General features: G+C 37.4%; 1 long non-coding RNA gene across 1 annotated transcript; it reads right to left on the bottom strand.

Moving 5' to 3' along the window:
* Window positions 1-2992: 2992 nt before the first annotated feature.
* Window positions 2993-7764, bottom strand: LOC136851605 (uncharacterized). The gene is made up of 3 exons (XR_010856927.1): window positions 7533-7764; window positions 7264-7334; window positions 2993-3620 (listed from the first exon to the last, which is right to left on the bottom strand). It is a non-coding gene; the product is annotated as an uncharacterized lncRNA (long non-coding RNA).
* Between the last annotated feature and the right edge of the window lie 1245 nt (window positions 7765-9009).

Below are 9009 nucleotides of genomic sequence, written 5' to 3'. Positions count from 1 at the left end.
ATATATATATATATATATATATATATATATATATATATATATATATATATATACATATATGTATATACATGTATATATATGTATAATAATATGTATATACATATGTATATATAAATATATATACATATATATTCTCAATGCAGTATGTCGATATGACTCATCTTTGCTTATTCTTTTCCTTTTACCGTTCAACACAATATAAAACTTGCTTTTTGTTGTTGTGTGTATATATATATATATATATATATATATATATATATATATATATATATATATATATATATATATATATATATATATATATATATACAGTATGTGTGTGTGTATACACAATACGTGCATACATACGTGGGTAAATCAAATATGTCAGGATCTGTTTTCCAAACCAGACATGGAATAACGCAAGTTTACATATGTCTAGAGCTGCAGAATTCTCCCCCTTCTCAGAATATCCGAGAGAGAGAGAGAGAGAGAGAGAGAGAGAGAGAGAGAGAGAGAGAGAGAGAGAGAGAGAGATAGGTGTAGCGACAGGCGAGAAGGGGAGGGAATAAAGTCGTAACACACTCACTTCATTTAGTTAATATACCCGCAAAAGCTCCAAACACGAAGTTTAAAACAAAGTACAATGAGATACCCAGAAACATACATCCGAGCCATTTAAAGGTGGCGAGGGCTCAGCAGTGGGATAAAATGACCAATCAGAATCTGAAGAGCTGTCTATCGTATGATTTCCGGCGCTTTTGCCTACTCTTTATTTTTGTTCCAGCATCCGCAGTTTCAAAGGTCATTGACGGAAATAATACACCTCTTCCGTATTATATTTATAACTTTACAAATGGTACTGATATTTTCAGCTTTTCAGTTAAGACCAGCTATATATAAGTTCTCCAATTAATCCGTCCATTAGTCATCCGTTATTATTAGTTATTTGTAACTGAATGGACGGGCAATCGTGTGATTTTAATAGGTAGTCACCTGTTATGATTATGAAGGCGATTCAGCTCGGAAACTTTAATTATGGGGTTAACACCGGCGGTGTCCAGATCACCTCTGGATTACTTTTATCATTATTGATGCGTTCGTTATTTGTGATAATTACCTTGGAATAGGGGAAAAGCGATCGCTTTCCTATCAAACCTTCACAAAAAATCAACCAGAAGTTTGAGAGGGATAATGTAAAATAGAGAAAAACAAGAGCTTAATTGGTTAAGACAATTATTTGTTAATTTAGTCATTTATTAATAAGGAAATAATGCATGTCAATTATTAAGATATAATCAAATGCATAAAATATTTAATAGGAATTATGGAAAAAAATAAACCATCATTTCACCCTTTTTTCAACCGAGGAATAAAAACCTCTAGGACACCTAGGAAGAAAGCTTACTATTTTACTCTAAAGAGCCCGCAACGCCAAACAAGTATCAATCAAACAGTCAATTACTTTAAAGAGAATGGACTATCTCTCAATGGTTAAAAAGTCTGAAGTTCATAAGTCGTGGGCCATTTTCCAGTATAATGCCAATGTCTTCGTAACAAAATCCAGACACCTGAATCACGTGAAATTTGAAGAGAACACCGTTTATATCATAAGCTTCCTGATTCGAGAAGTCGGGATCTTTCCTACATAGTGACCCCAAAGGGTTTTAACCCGGTAGGTATCCACCGGTATGTGGCGTGTTTAGTACAAGCTCGTTGGGGATTACCGTAAAAACGTAAACAAATGACTGCAAATATCATAAAGATAATGACCCCATGAAATATTAGTCCTAGTTAACGACCCCCGAACTTAGGTGCGGGTCACTATCTAGGAAAGATCCGAGAAGTCTTAAGTTTCTTGTCGCTTCCGAATGATTATAAACGCTGTGTACTAGAGCGCTTTTGAGCCAAATGAAAATGTGAACTAATGTTAAATATTCAGAATTATTAGGCATAGTCTTACAAATAACTGGTTGTGGTCTGGTTGTATGGTATGACACTTATTTCTTGATGAGTCATTGGTTTTACTGCAGCTCCGCAATTACAGGTGGCCTCCTCCGGAACTAATTCACAGGCTTCAGAGTAACTTCTTTAACTATCATAATTTTTACTGTCTTCAAAGGATAAACTTGCCCACACCCTCGCGGCTTTCCCTAAAAAAAAAAAAAAAAAAAATACCCGCTTATCCCTGGGCCAGCTAAAATTTTGTGCTACCTTCTCAGATGGTGTATAGAATTCGCGGACATTTTCCTCACTTAATTTTGGTACTGTTTTAAAAAGACGAGACACTTCAACATCCTTACTACGATCAAAGCGTCCTCTTTCCCTAAGAGGCCACAAGTTCGTGTTCTTTCTTTTTCTCTTTCCCTTGCCTCATTCTCCTCTTTGCTTCTGGCTCGCTCTATACTCCAGTCTTTGTAAACAGTCTTTGTAAACTCTAATTAAATTTGAGTTCCAGAAATGCTTCGTTTGCATCTAGACAATCCCTGTCAGTGATAAACTCCTCGCTCGAGAAAGATTCCAACTTTTCACTATTTTCCTATCACCAGCAAGGTTCGTTTCTCTCATTATAGCAGCCTTGATCTCTTGTTTTCTATTAGTCTGTGTAGCAAATCTAAAAATTCACTAATGAAGTAAATCTCTTCTTTAGATCACCTGATTTAACTTTCCATTCAGCGTCATTTAAGTTTCAACTTGCACTTCTGTCAAATTAGCCATTTTACTCTAAAAAATCAAATGAGACTATTCCCTCCCCAAAGAACTGCTCAACAATACTTCCTATTCTTAACAGCCTGTTCTACGAGATGGCTGAGGATGTCATTTATGTAATGATCTCAGAGTCCAAATTATCGATCTCAAAAAAAATAAACGTTCGGTAACTAATCAAAAATAGATCATTAGGGCCAACAGAAGTTCGGAACTTGTTACTAGATACAAGGACTCTTGAATTAATGTATTTACATTAAATAGTTTTGGCACAGTTCATTAGGTAGGGATTGATGGAAACACTAAAACGTAAATAGTAATTTATTAATGAGAAATGTTACTAAATATACACCGAGTTCGTTTCCTGGACAGCTTTATATACAAATGCGTGATACTATGTTCTTCATAGGATCTTGGGTTCACGTAGTAATTAATGACTGTTGTCCTTTAGTCCACTGAAGGATATCAAGTGTTATCAGTCCGCGACTTCACATAAGCGACGAAAGGTATTCCATGAAGGGATGTAAGTCTTAAACAGGTGTACTGTTCCATTTGACGACGAAGTGAATGAAGTCCTCCACTGATGTCTCCAAAAAGCTAAGCACAGTCAATGGCCATTACTACAGAGTGGTCTGCTCATCCACACAGAAGCATTGCAGTGGAAGGGGTGGGCGGGTAGAAGTGCTGCACGTAGTTGTCGGACCCTTCAAAAACGGGGGCAGAGACCCCACCTCACCAAGTCATAGGAAGTACACATAGGCCTCGCCAGTCACGACACTCCCAGTCGTACAGACACTTTTTGTGTAAGCTAAAGTCTGCCTTCTACTGAAACGCCGGCTGCAGTCAGAACTGCCACGGCCGTCCTTCACCTCACTCTCTTCTCTCGTTCGTTGAAAGCATTGTTTTCCTTTCGGCTTCGGTGACTATGCAACGTCCTGTTATAATTATTAAAAACGAGCATCAGGTTCCTCAATGGCTAGTTTTAGATGTTAATACCCCAACTGCTGTCTTATTAGGCGTAAACTAATAATTTTTAATATATAAAAGTATTCGTACAATAATTCAGACAACCTCCAAAAAATACAGTAAGAATGCTGTTGACAGACAATCCCCCCAAAAATACAGTAAGAATGCTGTTGACAGACAACCCCCCCAAATATACAGTAAGAATGCTGTTGACAGACAACCCCCCCAAATAAACAGTAAGAATGCTGTTGACAGACAACCCCCCCAAATATACAGTAAGAATGCTGTTGACAGACAACCCCCAAATATACAGTAAGAATGCTGTTGACAGACAACCCCAAATATACAGTAAGAATGCTGTTGACAGACAACCCCAAAAATACAGTAAGAATGCTGTTGACAGAACCCCCAAAAAAATACAGCAAGAATGCTGTTGACAGACAACCCCCAAAAATACAGTAAGAATGCTGTTGACAGACAACCCCCCCAAAAAAATACAGTAAGAATGCTGTTGACAGAAACCCCAAAAAAAATACAGTAAGAATGCTGTTAACCAAGAAATTAAATCTTAGGTGACATGTTAACAGACCAGCCCCAAAAACTGCCCTTACTCAAGGATAGTATGAATGTCACAAGGCATATCATTGTGCTGATAGTACCATTTACTCACTGTGTACAACGATAGCCTAACACGCATTTGACAGAGTTCATGGAAATAAATAAATTTCAGTTCATGGATGGCATCACAAAAACTATTGCCAGTATTCGTGGGTAACATCACAAAACCATTGCCAGTGTTCAAAAAAAAGTATTCAAGAGTAACAAACTCATTGTAAATGCTTATTGCCTGTGTTTATGAGTAAACATATTGCTTGTTACAAACTCATTGCTCAAAAAAATAGAGTAGCAAACTCATTGCTCGTGCGTGTACATAGAGTAGCAAACTGCTGTTGACAGAAAGTCATTGCTCAAAAAAAAAAAAAAAAATAGTAAGAACTCATTGCTGTTGACATAGAGTAGCAAACTCATTGCTCAAAAGCGTGTACACATAAATTAAATTGCTTAGGTGACATGAGTAGCAAACTCATTGCTCCCACAAGTAGCAAACTCACCCTTATTCAAGGATAGTAAACTCATTGCTCGTGCATGTCATAGAGGCAAACTCATTGCTCATTGTGCCGATAGTACCAAAACTTTGCTCACTGTGTACAGAGTAGCAAACTCATTGCTCGCATTTGACAAACTCAGTTCATGGAAATAAAGTAGCAAACTCATTGCTCGTTCATGGATGGCATCAGAAAAACTCATTGCTCAGTATTCATAGAGTAGCAAACTCATTGCACAAAACCATTGTAGCAAACTCATTATTCATGGGTAACTCATTGCTAAACTCAAGAGACAAACTCATTGTATTCATAGAGTAACAAACTGTGTTCAAGGGTAAAACTCATTGTGCTCTGTACATAGAGTAGCAAACTCATTGCTCGTGCGTGTACATAGAGTAGCAAACTCATTGCTCGTGCGTGTACATAGAGTAGCAAACTCATTGCTCGTGTACATAGAGTAGCAAACTCATTGCTCGTGTACAGAGTAGCAAACTCATTGCTCGTGTACAGAGTAGCAAACTCATTGCTCGTGTACATAGAGTAACAAACTGTGTTCAAGGGTAAAACTCATTGCCTACGTTCATTTGGGCAACGCACCCATTGCCTACGTTCATTTGGGCAACGCACCCATTGCCTACGTTCATTTGGGCAACGCACCCATTGCCTACGTTCATTTGGGCAACGCACCCATTGCCTACGTTCATTTGGGCAACGCACCCATTGCCTACGTTCATTTGGGCAACGCACCCATTGCCTACGTTCATTTGGGCAACGCACCCATTGCCTACGTTCATTTGGGCAACGCACCCATTGCCTACGTTCATTTGGGCAACGCACCCATTGCCTACGCTCATTTGGGCAACGCACCCATTGCCTACGTTCATTTGGGCAACGCACCCATTGCCCTACGTTCATTTGGGCAACGCACCCATTGCCTACGTTCATTTGGGCAACGCACCCATTGCCTACGTTCATTTGGGCAACGCACCCATTGTCTACGTTTATGGAGTAACAAACTCATTGCCTGTATTCAAAGAGAAAAACTATGGAAGCGGATAGCATCAAAATACACTGCTTATGGTACGAGTAACCTAATAGTAACAAAACTAACCAACATACCTGAAACTATACTACACCCCACTCAAAGTAAACATATTCCAATTATTCTGTGCAAAACATACCCAAGACTTAAAATTTCCATACTTTCAACTAAACAAAAAACGGCTTTCGTGCTGTCTTAACAGGAGCTGAAAGTTCCTAGCTCTGAGTTACTGACAAACTGCATAAAACTAATTCCATCTGCTAACAGCAGAAATCTTAACATTACTCTGGACAATGAGTGGAAAATTTCTCATGGTTTTGACGATTTTAAAGAGATTAGCAATTGGGTAAGCAAGCCCTATTATCGTAAATGACCAGTACATAAAGGAGGGTTCCTATAACGCCTATAACCAGAAATTTTCGGTTGCGAGAAAGGAAATACCAAGTTCGAATCCTATGAAAATTCTATTAAGTCTAACGCAAACTTTTGCGCTTGTAAGTCTAAATTCGGGCAAAACCTTTATGAATATTGGCCAAAACTTATCTGACAACCTAACCACAAAAATCAGTTTTCAGGAAGCTAAAATTCCAAAGTAAAACATGCCAAGACGCCAGACCTGTACATATAAATTTAGTTTTAATGCTGAACATTGCAGTTTGATGGCATAAACATTCTTAATTTCCTCAAACCTTAGGGAACTAATGCAAACTTAACCGAGTGGGAGGTAGCTAAGCACATTTAAACACCTAATATTTAACGGAGCTTAAAAAATAAGCAATAAATTAAGCCTGTACTTAAAACCTGAAAGAAAGTTTGATTAGTTGGTTCACAACCACCCAAGAACCTGCATAGTAGGTCATACGACCTACTATGCAGAACATGGGGGCTCCCCCACCCCTCCAGGGGCGCCTCCCCTAAAGGGGTGGACGATAAGGTGAACAGTAAATTTGACAAAAAATACTACAGGAATTTAAAAAAGCAAATTTATGACAGAATAAATTGACAAAAAATGACGGTAATTCTATATTAGCTCCGCGCCTGTTTTTACCTTTTCAACTGGTTTTTTCTTAACTTTTAGGGGTTCTGATACTGGCTGTGCATCTGTTTGTTGTCGACCAAAATGGAATGTCCCTTCGCCGTGTTTAGTACTGGCCCGGGGGTGGGGGGAGGGGTTGTACCCATACGTTAACAAGTTATGCCACTTGCCGGACGGGATGTGAACTGTTCGACACAGACGTAGCCGTGCTCTGTCTTGTGAAGATCGCGTATGGAAACACCTTGTTGGATGGACTTCAGGGGTTAATTACAGGTTAATTACACTCGAGCGCCAAAAATTAAAGGTAAATTCATAATTAGCAACCAAAAAACTGCAGAAAAAGTTAGAAGGCAGACGCCAGCGCGGAGCTACTATATAGTTCTACCAAAATGACAAAACTAAACTTGGAGAAAAAAACTTTTACATACCTGTTGCTAAAGAGCAACGTGAAGCTTTACCGTTAGAACAGGAACTCAGTCAAACTCGTACCAAAAACATCCTGGAAAAGAGAAAGCTTTAGAGCCGTTCGTAACTTACTCTAAATCTGGTAAAATTTGGGCATTTACTCACGTCTGATAATAGCAAATAGTTACAATGACTACCAAAGATTTGTACGGGATTAAACACGCACCGGGATTCGAAAACCCCCGGAACAAAATGTACAGTATTAGCAACAACAGTCAAATTCCAGTGTTACCTTGCAGAAGCCCGATGTTTATTATAACTTGACAAACGAAGTGACAACAATCGATGGAAACCTCAAGCGTCAACTGCAGTCTAGTCGCGTGATTTTCCGTAAAAACTTCACAACAGAACCAATTACGCTACAATAAAATAAGGAGGAACCGAATACACCACTCACGAGGAAAAAATTACTTAGCAAACTCCTGTTAAATGTCTACCGCCCACAACGATGTTACAGTCGAAAACTCGAAGGTCCGAAGGATCATTAACTGTCCGAACAGGAACGATGTTACCATTTGCCAAGGACTCTGAAGTCTTAGAAGTGTCTTGCTTCTTGGAACATGACCGATTGCGTTCTATTTATATCCCTGAAATCGCTAATTTTGCCACTATTATTTTGATTCCCTACTCCCGTCTTTTACTTGTCTTTCATGGAAGTTTAAAATACAGCACATGATGAACAGATTTTCCTGAACGTAACTCGTAATTTCTTTCAGGGCTCACGAATAACTTGTAGCATAAGGCTGTGGCATATGTCTTTTCATCACTTTGATGAAATAACTTTTAATCAGCGTGGATATTTTGTCATAAAGATATATATAATGAAATATTCTATACATACGTATACACACGTATATATATATATATATATATATATATATATATATATATATATATATATATATATATATATATATATATATATATATAGTGTAGGAAGTTTTATGTAATAATTTATATCCAATTATACAGTACACACATATGTATATATATATATATATATATATATATATATATATATATATATATATATATATATATATATATGTGTGTGTGTGTGTGTGTACCGTATAATTGGATATAAATTATTACATAAAACTTCCTACACTGGTATATGATTCTGCAACCGAGTACAAATGAATATTATTATAATTAAACGTACTGAGCCCTTTCATTTCTGCTGTGAAACTGATACCTGAGTTTAATCCAGGCTGCTATTTGTGGCTGCTGTGTTATCTCAGTGACTCCAGTGATTAACTGCCTCCTTTGAATAAACATTGAAAATCCCCGTTTTGGGCATTTGTTTAAAATATTGTCATTTAATTTTTTCGTTTTGCTTTTGTTCACGGACAAACGTTTCATTCTGCGATATACATACATACATATATATATATATATATATATATATATATATATATATATATATATATATATATATATATATATATATATATATACATACATGCATACTTACTGGATATATATGCACACTTAAACAAAGGGAAACCAACAGGTCTCATAGGTCATAAAATACTTAGCCGCTGTCAGCTGAGTCACTGTTATATTGGGATTTCATTAAAAACATCTGTTATGCAAAGGTGTGCAGCCTGCAAGGTGAATCTCTAGGTACTATCAAATACTTGGATCCCACCTTCTTTTGTGACTTTTGTGGGTCAGTTTGTAGCGCCTTTGCCTTTCTTCAGAGTTCT

This window comes from Macrobrachium rosenbergii, chromosome 23, assembly GCF_040412425.1.
Source record: "Macrobrachium rosenbergii isolate ZJJX-2024 chromosome 23, ASM4041242v1, whole genome shotgun sequence".
Taxonomy (NCBI): Eukaryota; Metazoa; Arthropoda; class Malacostraca; order Decapoda; family Palaemonidae; genus Macrobrachium; species Macrobrachium rosenbergii.
Note: the sequence above shows the minus strand (reverse complement) of the source record. Positions and strands in the feature narration are given on the sequence as shown.